Source organism: Lutra lutra, chromosome 2 (assembly GCF_902655055.1).
Source record: "Lutra lutra chromosome 2, mLutLut1.2, whole genome shotgun sequence".
Classification (NCBI taxonomy): domain Eukaryota; kingdom Metazoa; phylum Chordata; class Mammalia; order Carnivora; family Mustelidae; genus Lutra; species Lutra lutra.
In genome coordinates this window covers 82,221,729-82,242,421 of record NC_062279.1, presented here as the reverse complement: position 1 = coordinate 82,242,421, position 20,693 = coordinate 82,221,729, and the positions used below count along the sequence as shown (strand labels likewise).

The 20,693-nt window shown below is 38.3% G+C and overlaps 1 protein-coding gene across 2 annotated transcripts in view; it reads right to left on the bottom strand.

Annotated features, from left to right (window-relative positions):
- Positions 1–20,693, bottom strand: part of PDGFC (platelet derived growth factor C) — a 204,280-nt gene that overhangs the window by 14,803 nt on the left and 168,784 nt on the right. The gene's annotated exons all lie outside the window — the stretch shown is intronic.

Genomic DNA, 20,693 nt, shown 5'->3' with positions numbered 1-20,693 from the left:
AGCTGTTACTATCTCACTTATGTGATACTGGCAACGATTTCAAAGAAAAGGACTGCCAAGGATGTGGGTAAATTGGAATTTCTCTCTTCTGCCTGCAGAAGTGAGCATAAATTGGTACAACCATTTCAGTTGATTTAATGGATGTACACAGGATATATAGATAAAAGATTTATATGACCCCTGTCTCTGCAATTCACTTTTGAGGTTCACATACTTTTATTTATGCACATGGAAATATGTGCAATGATATTCATTATAGTGTTGTTTGAAATAGAGAGAAATTCAAAATAATCTAAATGCCAAGGTATAGAGCAAGAAATTAAAATACATAATTTTAAATGGTTAGCCACAAATGGGCAATAATTTCAATGAAAGTTCAATGGCAAACCTGCCCCCACAACCATCAACTTTTAACAAACAGACTAAAGGTAGGGAGTGGTAGATCAGAACTGAAATCAAAATAGGTGGAACAAATACATGAACAGATGCTCAACTTATTTTTTTATTGCTTATTACTTTTATTTATTATTACTAACTTTGCAGAGGAGGGGAGAGGACGAGCGTGGAATAGGAAATTTATGTCATGTTCATTATAGTAGTATTTACAATAACAGAAAGTTGATAACAAATCTAAACTTACAATATTGGAACAGTTACTTGCACTGTACTCAAACTGAAATGGTGTACAGTCATGAAAAATGAGGTCCTTCAAGAAGTTTTATCAACAAAAGAAATGCCTACAATGTAGAAAGTGACAAAAACATCCCCAAGCTATATAAATATGCCCTGATTCAATATACATAAATACAAGACATACATGTCCTATTTTTAACATTTTTATAATAAATAGATTCCTTTTAGAGATCCAATAAAAGTTATAACATTTGTTATAATAATTTAAATAACTATCATGTAAGCTCTCCCTTTCATCCTGATTACTTGGATCCTGGGCCAGATACTGGAAACAATGTACTATTTATAGCAGCAGCTAACTCTGTTGATCTGCTTTTAGTCTTTCCTTATTCCTTTTATTCTCTGCTGCATAACACTGGGTTAATCTACCTAAAATAAGTTATCACTGATCATGTGATGAATCTGGACAAATGCTTAGAGTGATTTCTCATCTGGAGGATAAAATCCAAATTCCTTACCCTGCACTCAGGATCCTCACAATCTGACCTCTGCTCAACTTTCCCATCTAATCCTCTACTCATCAAAGACATGCACATTTTGTTCCAATCAATCCAGTCTCTTCACTAACTACTGCACATGTCATACTCATCGCAGACCTTGTTCCTCTACCCATGCTAAATACGGCTCCCCTTTCCCATATGCAAAACCCTCCCTCCTGTGATCCAGACAGTAAATCTTTGCCATTTATAACGGTCTTTCTCGAAACATGATTCATCCATGAAAATTTCATTAATAACAGGGCCATCGTTGGCCATATATCTCAATTGCGTCAATTTGAAAAAGATCTCCTTTCTGGGCTATCCCGTGGGCACATGGTTTTAAAAGCAGAAGCTGCCCTGTCAATTAGAAAGTGGGCCAAAAAAAAAAAAAAAGGACCACTGTTCTGTGGGGTAGGCATAACCCCTGCTGGGCCTCATAGCTTTAAGGGTACAGAGTCCTCTCTGCCCACAGGAAGGGAAGCATTTTTATACAACATAATGAGCAGAAATCAATGTGGCAGTCTTGGATCAAAGCGGATTTCACTCTTAGTGTAAAGATCTAATATCAAGAGTCTGGCTAAAATATTATTAGCACTAAGATGTTTTTAATTATTCTATCCAACTTTTTAGAGTAGAAACCAAATGTAATACATTTTTATTTACTCCCAGTATTTTTTTAATTGTCCCAGAAATACAAAATTGCTTTGATAGAGAGTACTATTACAGTTGATAACTATATTATGGATATAAATAAACAATTATCTAATAAAAGCTTTCACTGTTAATTCAACCAATTTGATAATACTGATTAAATTTATAATGTGAAAAGGTTAATGCAAATGTTTTGCAAATTTTTAAAAGACAGGCCAAAATGTATGTTTATATAAAGTGAAAATGAAGGGTCGGTAATACTCAAAGAATAACTGAGTTATTACTCATGACTATGACAATATAAAACAAATCAAATGTCTCATGATCTGCACACGGAGAGTAAACGTAGAAAGCTAAAACAAAAATATATTCTTCATTAAAATGTCAGAGTGCAGATGTATATTTTAGGTATGATATTAAATTGTTATTTAAGTTATTTTCAATTAGACTATAATCCAAGTAGGGGTTGGCTTATTTTGTTTCCATATTTTTTTTTGAGAGTCTCTGCATAGAGCATTACTTTTGAAGCAATGAAAAGTTCCAACTGAAACCAACATTGCTGAGCTAAAAGTTCGAAGTATCTATACAAAAGAAAGCGAAACAAAATAAGCCTGTAATAGCAAACAAATAAAATACGCACACCTTGGATTCAATGAAATATTAGAATATCAATCTCCTGAAAGGACAAAGATTGGAAGAACACAATTTAGCCTACATTACCGCACGCATATATTGGTTGATTTTCAACTTACTATTTTCAATTTACTATTTCAACTTACAAGTTTCTAAATATTTAAATTGAAATAGGATGTTTTTAAAAAAGGTAACAATACACACATACACGCATACACACATGCACACACACACACACAGCAGTCCCCACACCAAAATTGGAAGGGATAATCAGCTTGCTTCCTCTGGATTCTTTTTTTTTTTTTTTTTTTTTTTTTTTTAATTTATTTGACAGAGAGATCACAAGCAGGCAGAGAGGCAGGCAGAGAGAGAGGAGGAAGCAGGCTCCCTGCCGAGCAGAGAGCCCGATGCGGGGCTCGATGCGGGGCTCGATGCGGGGCTCGATGCGGGGCTCGATGCGGGGCTCGATCCCAGGTCCCTGGGATCATGACCTGAGCCGAAGGCAGCGGCTTAACCCACTGAGCCACCCAGGCGCCCCATTCCTCTGGATTCTAAGAATCAATCTTTCTAAGAGAAAGCAGTGCTTTCATTTAAGAGCTTTCTCATGACTCTTAACCACGCCCACTGGTTCAAGGAACCACCAAGCTGTTAACGTTTGTAGTTCTGCTTTTCTAAGACCTCTAAAGGGATTCTCAGAGCAAAGGGGGAGCAATGGAAAAAAGAAGTCAGAGGGGGAAAAAATGCCCTCTGATATTTTTAAGTTTTAATTTTTTCTCTAACCCAAAACTACTTTTAGTCGAAGTCATAGCTTTTTCTCTGAAACTGAGTGTCTAAAGAATTCCAACGATATCTTTTGTATTTAAAAATACTTACGCTGGGCTAAGTGCTGTGGGTTGAATTGGATCTGCACATTCACCACTTCCTCTCTCTTCTATTCACCAACCCATAACTTATTACTTAGTTATTACTTATTACTAAGTTATGGGTTGCCCTAAGGCTATTTGATGGATGATAATGGTCAGTAACGGAAGGCACAGTTTCCTGGTGTTCTGTCACGTAAACTAAATCAGCACCCTTAGTGGGCCAGGAAAAAAAAAAACTTTTCTGCCATTACGTGCAGGGTAGCAGTGACAACCTGGTGGCTGTCTAGTTCCAGCCTAGATGTTCAGGTATGTCACTTGGAGGGACAGAGGGTGAAAGGGCAGGAGGAGATCTGAAATCTCTATGCAGTGAAGTGACCTGTCAGATAATGCATTTTTAAAAATATCAAGGTCGTGTACTAAGAAGGGTCCTAGACATAAATGAGGTCTTCTAAATTTCTTGGTGAAAATCATTCTGAATGACAGTATGACATGGGAGAAGAGCCCTCATCAAGGGTGAGCGTCTAGACTCTAATCCTGGAGCTGCTCAGATTTAGGGAAGAGCATTGAGGCAGATATGATAACCCCTCTAAGCCTCAGTTTCCTCCTCTGTAAAGCAACAGCTGCTAAACTCAGTTACCTTTAAGTTTCTTTCCACGTTTCAAATTTAAGAATTCTATATAATTGTCAGATACGAGAGGGTTCATTTTCTCCACATCCTTGCCAACACTCATCCCCTGTCCTCCTGACAGCCATTTTAACAAGTGTGATATCTCATCATGGTTTTGATTTCTGTTTCCCTGATGATGAGTTATGTTGGGCATCTTTTCATGTACTGTTAGTCATTTGGATGCTTTGAAAAAAACCATGTCTATTGAGATCCTCTGCCCATTTTTAAAAAAAAAATCAGTTTGTTTGTTTGGTTTTGGTTATTGAACTGTATGAGTTCTTGCTGTATTTTGGATATGAACCCTTTATCTGATATATGGTTTGCAAATGTTCTGTTCTATTACACAGGTTGCCTTTTCATTTGGTTGACTGGTTCTTTGATGTGCAGAAGCTTTTTGTTTTGATATGGCTCCACTGGAAGATTTTTGCTTTTGTCACTTGTGCTTTTGGTATTATTTCCAAAAAACCCTTAGGCACTGTTCTGTAATATGCTCAGTAAATATGTAAATGTAAATATGCTCAGCTATTATGGAAAACAAAATGGAGGTTCTGTACAAAATTAAAGAGAGAACTATCATATCATCTGCAATCCCATTTCTGGATTTATATACAAAGGAATGAAAACAGGATATAAAAAAATATTTATCCTATGTTTACTGCAGCATTATTCACAATAGCCAAGATATGGAAACAATCATTTATCACTGGATGAATGGGTAATGAAGATGTGGTGTATATTTACAATGGAATATTATTCAGCCATGAGAAAGAAGAAAATTATGACATTTGTGACAATATGGATGGAACTTGAGGGCATTGTACTATGTGAAGTAAGTCAGAGAGAGAAAGACAAGTACTGTATGATTTTACTTCCAGAATCTCAAAAAGCTGAACTTGTAGAAACAGAATAGAATAGCAGTTAGCACAGGCGGTGGGAGGGGTGTGGTTTGGGAGAGTTGGGGAGATGTTGGTGAAAGGGTACAAACTTGCAGTTAAAAATTAATAAGTGTTGGAGAATACATAACATTGTGATTATAGTCAACAATACTGTACAATATACTTTAAAGATGTTAAGAGATCTTAAATGTTCTCACTACAAAAACAGAATCATCACGTGATGTGATAGAGGTGTTAGCTAATGGTATGGTGGTAATCATGCTGCAGTATATAAATGTATGAAATTGACACATTGTACAACTTATATTCACACAACGTTATATGCCAATTATATCTTGATTTAAAAAAAAGAAGAGGAAAAAATTAAAAAAAAAGAGTCCAATACTGCTTCAGCAAAATTTTGGAAAGCTGCAAAAACAAAACATACTCCTTAGTAAATATGTGATGGGGCGGAACTCTACTTTTTAAAAAAATTTTCCTTGTTGTTTTAGATTATCAGTAAATTTTGGGAGATACTGCCCTATTCTATAGCTAACATAATTTGACTTTTTTTTTTTTTTTGCTATCCTGAGAGTGCATACAAGTTTACCCTGCTTTTTAAGAATCCAAATGTCCCTATAAAGGCATATGTATTTAGGTTGTGAATGGAAGCTGTGTGGCTCTAAAAATCAGAAGGAAACAGGTTCACGTTTAGAGAACTGATATCAGCATGTTTTCAAATACATATAGATACGTGCCGTGTTGTGAGCTGAATTGTGTCCCTTTAAAATCCATATGTTGAAGTTGTAACCTTCAGTACCTCAGAACAAGACTGAGTTCAGAGGCAGGGCCTTTAAAGAGGTAATTCAGTTAAAATGAGATCATTTGGGAAGAGCCTAATCCAGTATGGCCGGTGCTTAGAAGAAAAGGAAATTGCTTATAGACACACATAGAAGAAAGACCACAGGGGGAAGGAAGATGGCTAGCTATATGCCAAAGAGAAAGACCTCAGAGGAAACGAATCCCGTTGATACCTTGATCTGGAACTTCTAGCCTCAAGAATGGGGAGAAAATAAGCTCTGTTGTGTAAGCCACCATTCTGTGGTATTTTGTAAGAGCAGCCCTGGCGAAGGAGAGCATGGTATCATCATTGCCTTCTCACCATCTATCGGAGCTGCCAACGAAGATGAATTTTATACTATATCCATTAAATCATTTCACGTTTATTCAAAAGCTTATGAGGTGGGTACTGGAAACAAAGCAGACCAAAATGCTTGCCCTGGTGAAGTTTAACCTTTATAAGCCAAGTATTCCCTATTCTAGGAGAGCTTTTCCCCCTCCTTATTCTAAGAGTGATTTTTCCCTTGACAAAGCAAAGCCACACGGAGAAGTTGCTCCTGTGAATCACATAAGTAACTCAATTATATCACACAAATCCTGGTGAGCGTGGACCATGAAAAGTGAATTTAATGTGAAGGAGTCACTGAAAAATAAATATATTTCTACTTGGTTGTTGAAAAATAAGTGGTAGTCCCTGTGTTCAGACCAAGTAATGGCTATCTGAGAATCAGCGTTACCAGCTCAACACAGCAAGTTTGGCTGCAAGAATGAGTTCCCTCTTGACTTCTCCAGTGTTAACTTTAGAAAAAAATCAACATTTTGGTATCTTTGTATTTTATTATGGCCACTTTACATATTTTATGCATCTATTTTTCATCTTTTCCTTTTTTAGAAAAAGAAAAGCTGACTTCCTGTTTCGAATAGTACCATCTGAGTTGCTTATAATTCACAACAAATAGTTACGTATCTCTAAAAATCCAGAGCTTGTCTTTTTATTAGGATTTTTATGGCAAGTGCAATTTTAAAAATACAACATTTACCATGAATCTTCCCTGGACGAATACACACATACAAATGTTTACTCTGAGTAGCGTAGCAACCACTGCAAAACTTTTAGGGCCTACAAAGATTTCTGTTGCAGCTTTTAGTCAACTGCATACAGTACATTTCAAACTGATAAGGAGCCTTTCACTTCATTCATACCTAACAGAAGGGTTAGGAAAGCTGATTAGGTTTTATGACTGCTGCAGTCATGAACAACAAATAACAAAATAATAACCCAGGTGTTGAAAGAGAAGAAAAAAAACCTGGCTCAGTCTTGTTACATCACTTCCTCAGGGTGCGCTCGATCTCATTTATAGAATGTCGAGCTGATAGAATGTATATAGATCTGACTTTTAAAGAGCTTAGGAAGCAGACAGGGCATGCAGACAAAAAATGCCTGCCAGGAACCACTAACGGGAGGTTCTCTAAAGACACAAGAATGCCCTGGAACAATTCATTTAAACATGCTTCTTGGTCCTTCCCTAGTTGTTATCTGAATTCATCCAAAAAGCTATCTTCGTTATGTTTTTAAATTATTTTTAAGCCAGCAAAGAAAAGCAAATGCTTGCATACCTCCTCGAGAACAGATGTTTTAATACTCTGTGGGTAATGCAGATTATGTATTTAAGTGAGAAATCCTAGGGAAGGTGGCCGATTGTATGTCATATCAAGTCTTAATATTGAGAGGTTCTTACTGAAAGACCACGGTAATTGAATAAAACTTGACATATCTATACAAACAATGGTAGCGATGGGCCAATATGAAAAGCGAGAAATGTTTATCATCCAGAACTTAAAAGCAGTGATTTCAAGGCTCAAACCTGAAACTGACCTGCAAATGCCAAGGGCTTCCTGGTTGCAGGCAAACCCTGAGCAGGAGCATGGCTTGGACATGGAAAAAGAGAGGACTAGCTTTGCCGAAATGGTTGCCTTAAAGAAAGTAATGTCTATGTTCATAAGCACGGCTTCTTACTAAATAAGTGGATGAAATAATTGCTATTGGCCTGATTCCTATCAGCAGGAAACTTGAGAATTACCACCATCTGACTAAATTGATGAATTATGACACCGTTACCCTCAAATCCTCCTCACCTAACGCGTTTGTGGCCCGCAGGCACCCCAATTAAAGAATTTCACCCTGATGCTAATGTCTTAGATGGGGCGGTCTCCCAGGAGCCAGTCCTTTACCAGGGGGCAGGCTGATTGCCGGCTGGTGAGTCAGAGTCAACACGCAGTTCTCCACTTCCTTAGGTAAAACAGTGGATTAGAAGTAATAATCTATATTGAAAACTAGAATCCCATGGGGCAACTAAATAACATATTCCCAAGCACATTTTTCTCAGTGGCATCTGTGGAAAGCCAAAATTATGGTGTTTTTTTTTTTTTTCCTTCTGCTAAGAGTTTAAAAATGATTCCTCTGAATCAAAAAACTGTGATGGCCCATAAGAAGCTGAAACAACATTGAGCAGCTGCAAGTGTTTGACAACGAAGCCTCATATGACTTTTTTTCTAATCTTATTACATTGGGTACTTGTAAATTTGCCTTGTTACAATATTCGAGAAATGATCAACAGTAAGGAACTCCAAAGGAAAGAGAACGTAAACTAAGACCCGTTAGAAGAAAAACACACCTTCGCTGAAACACGTGAATTAATGTCCACCTCAACCCCAAATCCCTAAGACTCTATCTTACAGAAGTTTCTCTTACAGTTCAATATTCAATGTATTGTTCAACAGCCAATAAGGGAAATTTTCAGGATGCTTTGTGAAGATCTGAGAAATGATATTTTATGTTGGTAGATATTTTCAAATCTGTGTTCGGTAAGTTTAATAGTCAGATAAGACCCTTAACTTCATTTGAATTTTGTATGAGTGGAAGACCTTTCTTGAGTGAGAAACAATGGCACGGAGTTATGCATTTTAAAAATCTCTTGACAGGGGTGCCTGGGGGCCTAGTGGGTTAAGCATCTGCCTTCAGCTCAGGTCAGGATCTCAGGGTCCTGGGATTGAGTTCCGAGTTGGGCTCCCTGCTCCCTGTGTGGCTCCCCACCTCTATCCCCCCACCTCGTGTTCTCTCTCTAATAAATAAAATCTTTAAAAAACCCCAAATCTCCTGACAAGGTAAGAAGAGTGGGAGTAACTAGCTGAAACTGGAGACAGTGATTAAAAAAAAAAAAAAGGCTGTGGAGGGACAATTAGATAACCTAAAGGAAGTAGTTCACAGGTATGTAAAGTTGAAAGGTCATCAATGACCTCCCCCCACCCCGACCTACTCCACACACCAGCTTGAATCCAAAGGTCCATTTTCTCAGTCTTCATCCTAATTTACAAGTAGCTTTGCAAATTTTCTTCCTACCCCAACAGATGCTTCTCCTTAGCTCTGTTTTCTGGCTCCCCTCAATCACCCAGCCTCCACATGCTGGAGTGTTCTAAGGCTCATTGCTCAGACCATTTCTATTTTGTGTATGTTCTTTCCTGCAGTGATCTCACATGGTTTCAAAGCATTATGTGTGATTTACATGCTGACTACCATCAAATCCCTATTTCTAACCTGCACCACCTTTTGCTATCACAGCAAACAACAACTCCATCATCGGGAGTCATCCTTTGAGCCCCTCCTTTGCTTACACCCCATATCCCACATCAATTATCTTGGTTCTGCCTTCTGACTAAGTGTAGAATCTGACCAATTTTTGCCACCTCCACAGCTACCATTTTATAATCCAAGCTACCATCTGCAATAATTTAAATGCTTTGTTACCTGAATTACATAACAGAGCTTTACATGTTCGACCACAAATGGGAGACATTACATTATTATTCCTTTTTTTAGAAATAAATATCTGCTTTTCAACTTCACATTTTTCAATTACGGCTTTTATTTTAAACATTCTATTGCTCATGCAACAGTAAAACCTGATGGAATTCTGTATGGATTTTACAAACCTCTCTTAACCTGTTATGCCTTCTGAAAGTTGCCATTCATCCTGCCTTGGAGAACATTCTATCTGGTCAGCAGGCACTCAGGAATTGTCCTACAGAATGCAGATGATGCAGATTATGTTCTCTTCAGAGAAGGACAGCCAGGCCCACCAGCCAAATAAAACTGGGTGTTTCTGTAAATTACATGCTGAACATCTTAGCTATGTGCTGTGTGTCTGTAGGGAATAATGTTCAAAGCAGAGACACTATCACCTCCCTTAGAAAATTGTTTTAAGGATTAAGTAAACAGTACAATTTAAAATTTTCATAAAAATTGAGCATTATACATAGTAGGTAATACACATAGTAGGTATTCCCAACACATTTTTATTGTATAGTCCATTAATTAACATCATATCAACTTTAGTCGAGATAAGCAATTAATTTAAAAAATTTAGTTCATAAGTTATGCTGGTTTGTGCTCTATGGAGTGACATTACCTATTTAGTCAACGTTCAGTGATATCCCCACCCAACATTCTTATAACACTGACACGGCAAATCAGAGCTTGTCCTGCCCCAGAGGGGAAATCCTTGTTCAAACTTTTTTCTCTGTTAAAGCAGATTTATATTCAGTTGCTCCTCTCAGGGGAGAAACAGGCATTTCACAACAGCAAATTCAGGAAATACAAGTCTAGGTATGTTTAGGGCCATGAACAGCTCTACGATGAGGAACTTAACAAAGATACATATAATAATATCCTCAGCTCACATCTCTAATTTCAGTTTTCCAAATCCTTCTTCCTTGCCTATAAAGTCTTTAGGTGAAATTAAGCAAATAAAACCTCAACAAAAATACAGAATTTCACTAGTCAGGCCTACTGTGTGACTGTTAACGACAGTGTGTGAGACTGCATGAAAACAAACTCTTTCAAAGTGACTATTCGATAGTGAGTACTCACTTCCATGACGGAGGAAAATATGGATTCTAATTATGTCATCAAGTGCCTGGTCATTTGCTTTTACATTTTTAATCACTCTGTGATATTCCTATCATGCCATAAAGTCTTCAATACTTATCCCCAAATCTGAACGCCTCCAAAAAAGGAAAGTGTAAATAATTTTATGTTCTTTCCTGATGTCCTTTCACATTGGTCACTACACTAAGATGAAATTGTGTCACGTGGTCAGAATTCTGAGCACGTGAAAAGAAATCACCCGAGGTCAAAAAGATTGTAGAATGCTCTTGTGAAGAGTTGCTGCCATCATCCCCAAACACACCAGAAAAGTTAATATATTTGTTGGTATAAGCAAGACAGGACTTCAGAATTGGCGGCAGATACAAGTGAAATTATCTCACAGACTAATCTGTGTGGGCACTGAGGTGATGAAGATAAATTGCCATTGTGCTATTCTTACCCCCTGATGGCTATACCGGTGTCCCTTGCGTAAAGACTACCATGGGGGTCAAAGACTAAGTGCCACGAGGGCACTTCATTCCACCTGGAATAATTAAAGGGAGGCTACAAAGAAGAGGTTAAAGTTAATGCAGAGCTCAGAGAATAAGAAAGGACTTCTACAGATGAGAAGGAAGCACTTCTGGTATTTACAATGAGCCTGAGCTGGGAGAAAGAATGTTGCTGGGTGAAAAGGCAGAAGAAGAACAGGGCTGAAGCACTGTCCCTTGTGGGGTGAGGAGAGGATGCCAGGGTGGGAGGCTCTGGAGGCAAGCAAGGATCTATGATTGATTAGGAGGCTTTTGTGTGTGGCAAACTATGGAATGTCAATCTACTCACCAAGCAGCGGGAGAATCCAAAGCGATGTGAAGAAAAGTGGGATACAAAAAAGTTTATATTTTTGGCTTTCTACTTCTCTTCTCTGTCAAGAGTGGGGGAAAAGGGTGTGAAGACTCTAGTGGAAGCCATAAGCAAGGCTCGGGAATGGGAACCTCTGCCCATGCTTTTTCCCTGTGTTAGGAATTACCTACCTCCCTTCATTTGGCTAATGGTGATGGACCAGTAAAGATTCAACTCCTCTAGGTGGCCCTCACTAGCCGCACTTTTCTCTCCATACCACCGCTGCTAAACTGGTTGCCTTTTTTCTCATCCTCTTTCACATCTCCCAGACACTGAACTGAAATTACACATCTCTCTCCTGCTTGCCCAGAACGGATTTCAGAGCAGAAGATAAGTCTTACATCTCTTGGATAACTTTGATCCCTAGTAGCTTTTAAAATCTGGCAGAAAAAAAAAATGTGCATGAAAAAAAATTTTTTAAAAGGATGGCTTATAATCTGATGAGCACCACTGAGGAAAAAAAAATGAAGAAAAGGAAGTCAAAGTCTGTGACTTGTAGAATCAACAGAAACTGTTAACTGATGACATAGGGAGTGAGGAAAAGAAGAATCCAGTTAGATATTATCTATTGCTAGCTTGAGACAGCGAGCTGAGTGGCATAATCATCCAGCATAGACAAAAATGGGAAGTGTAAAAGAAGGAAAAGTTTCAGGTCGGATCATTTTAGGTAGAACAGCTGTGGAGTACTGGCATGGGGACATCCAATGGACAACAACAATTCCATGGCATTAAATACTAAGGACTGGCTAGGGATAGAGATCTACAGTCACTGTCATTTAATGTTAGTCTGAGCCACGGGATAAGAGACAAACAAAATGAGAAGAGAAGATAATCAGAGAGAGGAAACTGGGATTCTCACTGTTCTGATGGTAGGCTAAGGCTCAGGGGCTGACCCCCGTGTCTGAAATAGAGCAGCCGAAGGAGCTAGGAGAGACCCTGCAGGCCCAGGAGGCATTAGCCATCCTGCAGCCAAAGGGGAGGGCAGTTTTGAGAAGTGGGGATGGATAGCAACATCAAAGTGATGGAAAGGTCAAGAAGGAAGAGGGATACAAATAAGCCAAGGTGGTTATTAAATGGGTGGTCTTCTATACCCTCAGGTAGAGAGAAGTTTTACTGAAGTAGGTAAGGAAGAAAGACAGTCATTCAGAAAAAGGAGCCATATAAATGGAGAAAGTGAATAGAACATTAACTATTAAGCTTTGCGATGAGAAAAAAAGCAGATAGATTCAAGGGTTTAGGGGAAGGAAGATTCCAAAAAGGCTTAATATAATAAGGGGAGAAATCTGTGTACATTTGCAATCAGTAAAGAAGAGGTCTAATGAAGAGAACGAGAAAAGAAATTTGAAGACAGAGGAGGGTTAATATCCACTGCAGGTAAAGAGAGGGCGAGAACGTCATCTTCATAAACTGCATGGGAGAGTAAAATGTCACAGCATTTCTGAAAAAGAATCTGACAATATTTTCCACAAGCCTTAAAAACACCCTTTTTCTAAGATTTTATAATTTTCTGTTTAGAATTTTACCCTAAGAATATAATCAGAGGTACAACCTAGGGATATTCACGGGAGCATTACTAATAGAGGAGAGTAAAAATAAAATAAAGAACTTAAATGTCCATCAAAGAAAGTTGGTTAAATAAGTGATTTTCATGTATGTATGTATATACAAGGGCCGTTACATTGTCAATAATTTTAGTGTACATTGGAACAAGGCAGAAATGAGCCTTAACAGCTTAGTGATATAATTACCTCTGAGCTAAACCATAATGCAACAAGATGCTTTACATTCTGCATTTGAATTACGCAAAGAGACTGAAGAACAACTAGTTTAACATCTAGTTCATCGTTCCCTAATTTAAGGTTAACAAACATCTAAAAATCGACTCTTCCGATGTCATTCTGATATGTAGGGCACCTACTGGCTGGCTATGTCTGAAAGGGAGCGGCCAGCATTAGGAAAGAAAGCCGGACAGCTTTGTCAGTACAAGTGAGATCGAGCTTTGATTCTAAAAAGTATAACATTCCCATATTTAAAGATGGTAAAATCCCAACAATCAGAATCAACTAAATGGATTGTTAAAATAACTGTTTTCTGTATGAGGAATGTAATGTATGGATCGGGAGGGCTAGAATACTCAGGAGATGCAAAGCCAAGGTCAGTTTTTGGGAATCTTTCCATATTTTTTTTCTTTGTTTTGCTTTTTTACCCTACCCCTGTACTCTGTCGCCCTTTGCCCTAAATGCCTGATGCTCTGGGGTCATCCTTATTCTCCTCGCCCCTACCTTGCTTTCTAAAAATCCTCATTGCTTCAGTTAGTTTACATAGGATATTAAGGGGATGAAACATGTGAAACTCTGTTACCCTATAGACACACAGGTACATCTACACTAGTAGGTTCTTAATTATCCAAGGGTCATTCACATGATCTCTAAGTTCATTCAATTATTGGACCTACTGAGCACCTAATATGGATCAGACACTATGCCAGATGCTGAGGATATAGCAACGAACAAAATCAATAAATATATCTGCCTTTAGGAAGCAGATATTCTACTGGAGAGAAACAGACCATAAATACAATAAATGAAACAACACCGGATGGTGCGGTGTACTATAGAAAAAAAGGAAAGCTGGAAGGGAATAAGAGAGGCAGAGATGGTTCCAGTAAGAAGGTGACATTGAAGCAAAACTTACAGGAGGCTAGAGGTAAGTCACGAGGATAGAGTTTAAGTCACTAGGAAGATCATCCTAGTATATGGAGTGGCAGGGCAAATAATCGGAGGTAGGAAGCATGTCTGGTCTATTCGAGGTTCAGTAGGAAAGGGACACTGTGGCTAGATTAGAAGTAAGAGATAGCAGGGGGCCCGATAATAAAGGACCTTGTAGGTCACTGTAAGGATTCAGAATTTTCTCTGGGAAAGCTGGAGGTAGAGTTGCCAGATAAAATACAGGATGCCCAGTTACAGCTGAGTTTCAGATAAACAACAAATGTGGTTTTTTTTTGGTATAAATGTGACTCAAAAGTTACACATTCATTGTTACGCATTGAAATGAAAATTTAACTAGGCATCCTATATTTTTATTTGCTAATTTTGGTAACCCTAGAACAGACCCATGTGAGAGTTTCAAACAAAGGAGCGACATTATCTGACTTATGTTTGTAGTGGATCGCACTGCTGTGCTTAAAAGAGACTATAGGAAGGCAAAAGTGGAAATAGCGAGGCACTCAGGAGGTAGTTTTAATAATTCAAATGGAATGGTTGAGGAGGCAGCCAGATATACAAGAGATTTTAGGTTAGATGCTGGGGCCGGCCACATAAATTTGGGAACCAGTGGCTTACAGATAGCACAAAAGCCATGACATTGGATGAGATCGCCAATGAGTGGATGTTGATGAGGAAGACGTGAGCACCATGGTTTCTCAGTCTAAATGAAGTGGTCTTGATTCAAAAAGGGAGTGACCCTATGGATGCTCCCACAACCCCAGGTCAGAGGGAGCAGCAGGAACCAGTAAAGGCGACTGAGAAGAAGTCAGTGAGGCAGGAGGAAAATGGAGAGTGTGATGAGCTGAGAAACAGGTGAAAAAGTGTTCAGCAGAAGGAAATGAGAATCAGCTGGGTCACTCGCTGATGACAGGTCTGAGAAGAGGTGGACGGAGAACTTTCCACTGGACTTGGCAATATGCATTCCTAGGAGATGAAATGAGAGAGTGAGTAGCATGTTTGTATGCTGAGGGGAATGAACCAATAGGAAGTAAAAAAAAAAAATGCGCATGTGCATGTGCAAAGAAAAGAAAGGGGAAAGGAGAGAGCTTGAGAAGGAGAGAGAGAGAAGCATGCTGGTGCACTTCTTAAGGAGAAGGACACAAGAAGATATGGAAGGGATGCAATTGGGCCGACACCCCGATTCCCCAAGGTTCACCCAGGTCACAGGAAGGCCAGGTGTCAAGGCAGAGATGAGATAGATGGGTAAAGAGCATGGGGAGAGCTGTTGAAAGTCCTCTTCTGATCACCTGTGTTTTTATGAAACAGGAAGCAAAATTATCATCTGAGAGTGAGGACTGGAGAGATGGTGCTAGAGGTCTGAAGAGAGAATAAACTCTAAAATGGCAGTTGTGGAGAATGGGAGAGAGCATGGGCAGAGAAATCGTAGGATGATTGTCCATCAGCACTACTGAACATTTGAATATAAAATAAAAGTGATTTCAGTTCAAAGGACAACAGAATTTTATTCGTGGACACCGTTCACGGTGTGGGGGTATAACTTTGTGGTTCGGTATTTCCAGAAGTTTCTTAAATCAGGTGTGCTTGTCACAAATCTCAGGTGAGAAGACCCACAAAGAAGGAGTCACAGTAGGCAAATGCTATGGTAATGGGGGCAGAGAACAGCCCAGAGCAAACACTGAACACAAAGGAAGACAAAGACATGGTGAGCTCAGGGAAGCATGTCCACAGACAATCACTAGAACGTCGGATGTGTCCTGAGATTAGTGAGGACTTCCAGAATGCTATATCTGAGGACCTGTAAGAAACTGACTATGGGAGATTCAACCAAAGTCTATACTTGTCTACTTTTAGAGATTTTTAAAGACAGAGTGATATAAAAAATCTGTTATAAGAAGGGTAAATTTAAATATCAGAAACCCACCCAGGCTCCAAATCTCTACTTGAATGAAGCACTTGGGTAATTTAGTCATCTCAGTGAATTCAATATGTTACTTCTTACTCAATGTGAAAAAAAATGCTAAAATTAAAATTCTAATTTTAATCATCTTTCTAACTAATTAGCCTAAAAGAAGACCATTTGGTTAAAAGTATTAACTGCACAAGGAACTTGCAACATTCAGCTTAAGTCATGTAGCTTCAGACAAATCAGCTTTAATGCCACTTATTTAAGTCTGAGTATGAATATTCATGCAGCAAGTCTGATACCAGTTTTATTTTCTGTTTCTCACACATGGGTACTTTAAACTAATTCATCTTTCTAAATGCCCTTCCTAGTCACTGATGTGGAAACAGTTTCTGGCTTCTGATGATTTTATGCAGAATATATGGAAATAATTATATACTAGTACCAGTGAAACTGTAGTTTTTAGATGCTTGGATCAACTGTGGTTTCAGCCTGTGCTACTGCTGTTCACAACCTAGGAAGTGGTTAGTTTTGTTTGGGGGTTTAAAGTATAGAATTATATAATTGTTGACACCGAGCTAACCTCTTCCTTTGATAGAGCATGGTATAATCCTGTACCAACTGTGTAAGGCAGCTTCTTGATGAACTTTGGAAATACGCGTGTTTTTCTGAGTCCACCGCTCCAACCTGAAAGCATTTATTCCTGTGCTAGCCAAAGTGAATGAAGCTGGTAAGATGTAAGATTTTCCCTTTAACCGAACACAGAGTGCAGACAGGAAAACTTATGAATCTTTAACAGCTACCCAGAGAATCGTTTTTCTCTCTTTCTTTCTTTCTTTCTTTTTTTTTTTTTTAAGATTTTATTTATTTATTTGACAGAGAAAGACAGAGAGAGAGCAAGCTGGGGGGAAGGTGCGGTGCAGAGGTAGAGGGAGAAGCAGGCTCCCCTCTGAGCAGGGAGCCCAATTTAGGACTTGATTCCAGGACCTGGGATCATGACCTGAGTCGGAGGAAGCCGCTTCACTGACTGAGCCCCCGAGGGGCCTGAGAATCATTTTTCTGATTTCAGTAAACAGCCACGTACAAAATGAGGATGAAGCCCATAATTCTTGAGTTGACCACTATTCACTCCGAAATGTTAAATAATGTACACATTTGGTTTTAAAAATATTTTCATAAAATTTTACATAAGACAAGAGACTCAGAAAAACCAAACGTATCTATGTGGAATGGGGGAGCAATGACTGGCTATAATTGAAAAAAATACTCAATGTATATAACCAGCAGAAAGCTATGAATGTTGTCCGAGCCCCACCTGGGCATCTACGTACATGTGCACGGGCACACGCCCGGTTAAGAACTACTAATGTTGTTCTTACTGAAAATTAGGCCACTTGCAGAATGGCTGACAAAGCTAAGAAACTGAAGAAACTGAGGAGTATAGTCTGAGGTAGTAAAAAAATTACAGGACATCACTTAAAACTGGAAGGGATATACTGAGACAACACTGTATCATGGAAAAAACATGCAATTTTGAATCAGAAGATCTGGGCATGGGCCTGGATCCATTATTTATTATTTGTGGCTGTGATCACTAGCAAATCAATTATTTTCTCTCTGTTTCAGAATATTTATAAGACAAAGAAAATAATAAATAAACTACCTAATTTACTGGGTTGTTCTGAAGTTCTAATAAGATGATGTGCATAAACATATTTTTACAAGCTAATAAGTGGTCACATATTACCAGTGATGGAAAAAGTCATTAAAATCACTGCATGCAGTTTCAAAGGAAAGGTTAGGGCCAATAAGAGGGAGTTAAGAGTAGAAAGATTTTTGCTTAATAGAAGAAAGAAATTTCTAAAAAACAATACTGGTTAAAAATGGTCTCAACAGCTGAAAGATAATGAATTCATGAGTTTTGGGCCAAAGTCACAAAGTCATTTTGTTTGGGAAGCAAAGAGATTGTGAATCAGATGGAAGATATGCAAAACTAATTTAGAAGTTTCTTCCAATCTTGAAACTCTGTGAATTTAGTAGGATAGAGTCCAAATAGTCAAATATTAATAATACAAAGAGAATTTTTACCTTTGTGCTTTGCCAATCCTACCCACCCCGAATTTTCTAAATAAAAATATTAACTTCAAGAAGTAAATACAGGAATTTGCACTAATTGTTAATTGGGATTTTTAAAAATCACAATTACCTATTAAAATAAACATGTTAGTGCATGTGAAAGTACTATGTAATTTGAAAGACATGAAAAAATTTAGGTATAGACATCATGATGCTACACTAAGAAATGGGTAATGCAATTAATTAACAGTGTTAATGGTGGGAACCGGGACTTTTTTTTATTACTTTATATGAGCTGAATCTTTTTTCTGTCTCACTTTTACATTTTAGTTCCCACATAAGCATCAATTTCCCATCTTGATGGTAGCAATGATTTCTCAGGCAAACCACTACGGGTTTTCCCAGGATTAACATTCATATTGGGCACGGGGCTGCTGCTCCCCAGCTTCAGGCTGTAGGACTCTGGTTTCACCACAAAAGAATCCAGAGGCAGGCATTTTTCCAGCTAGTGCTACTTATGGCTACGCTGTTGGCTATCACAGAAACATCTGCCACCAGAGCTCTTGTGAAAGATATTATTTATCACTCACTCATTCACTTTAAATTCACGGAAAGTTTGGAGTGCTTACTATGTGCCAGGTGCTCTGCTAAGAAGGGAGAATACAATAGTCAACAAAAGCCTGGCATGGCATGTAGGGCATGAACGGCAGACATCCCTGTAAAAAAAAAAAGTGTAATTATTAATGTTTATGTTCAATTTGTGACAGATTTTCTTGGAACCTAAACATTTTAAAATGGTCACATTAAGTGTGACATGCCTTTAAATACATACAAGCTAAGAGGCCTCAAACATAAATTTTCTTTTTCTTTTTTTTTTTTAAAGATTTTATTTATTTATTTGACTGACAGAGATCACAAGCAGGTAGAGAGGGAGGAGGAAGCAGGCTTCCTGCTAAGCAGAGAGCCCGATGCGGGGCTCGATCCCAGGACCCTGGGATCATAACCTGAGCCGAAGGAAGAGGCTTTAACCCACCGAGCCACCCAGGCGCCCCTAAATTTTCTTTTTTAAGTCATCTCTCCCTCCAATGTGGGGCTCAAACTCATGAGCCCGAGATCAAGAGTTACCTGCTCCACTAACCAAGCCAGCAAGGGCCCTCTATGAATTTTCTTTTCTTTTTTTCTTCTCTTCTTTTTTCCTTTCCTTTTTTCTTCCTTTCCTTTCCTTTTCTTTCTTTCTTCCTTTCTTTCATCATTCATTCATTCATTCTACTTATTTATTTGACACAGAGAGAGAGAATGGGAGCGAGCACAAACACGGGGAGCAGTAGGCAGAGGGAGAGGAAGAAGCAGGCTCCCCATTCAGCAAGGAGCTGGATGCGGGGCTTGATCTCAGGACCCTGGGATCATGACCTGAGCTGAAGGCAGATGCTCAACCAACTGAGCCACCCAAGTGCCCCAAATTTTCTTTTTTTAATCAAAGAGTATAATAACAACAGCCTTATGAAATCAAGAAGTAAAAGTGAGAAAATAGTGTGAAAACTGTACCAACATGAATAAAAAGAGTCATTTAAAATAAGCCATGAATTCTAAAGAATTGATTGATATGTTAACTGAAGAAAAATCTGTTAAACATAAAGTAGTGCAAAGATTTTATAGCAGTTAAATAAGTCCTAAAGACAAAGTTCTACTTAGCTTTATTTAGCATTATGTATATCGCAACAAAACTGTTCTAAAAGTAATAAAATGTTAGTAGCGGTGACCTAATAAAAATGCGATACAAAGGCAAGTCTCAAAATAAATTAAAAACACGGACTCACCGTCTAATACATGTAGGTATGGTAGCAGCAATGTAACACCCTGTCTATGACGGGCTTAAAAACCTAATCTCCATTTGGCCATCAACCTTTAAATCTATTCTAGGAAGGCCTGGAAACTTTGATATGGCTAATGAAACCTTCCCGTTTATTATTCATAGAGATCAAAAGGGATATATGAAAAGTAATTTCACCATGGTTAACATCTGTAAATATTTTCTCTCAATCCCTAGGGTCAAGAAAAAGCCTAGCGACTTTGTCTCTGCTTAAACAAATGTTAACAACAGACTGCAATTCTAAATGTTCTCAAAAGTATAGTACTAGGGATGGGCGGGGGGTGGGGTGGGTACTGAGTAGGAAAATGATTAAACAGGTATTAATAACTGTATGATTTACAAATGGATAAACAATTTTAAAAATGCAAATTTTATTGGAGCCACAATCTGAAGATATGATTCAGGGTGTCCTGAATCAAATTGTGTTTGTTTATAATATGGATATATTTATAATATGAATAAAATGGTATTTGTGGAATACTTGAGCCAATTAGGAATTCAATTAAAACCTCAAAGTCACACTCCATTTTGCTTCAATTATTTAGCATTACAAATACCCCTAAGAAATTGTTCTTAAAGTAGTAAAACATGCTAGT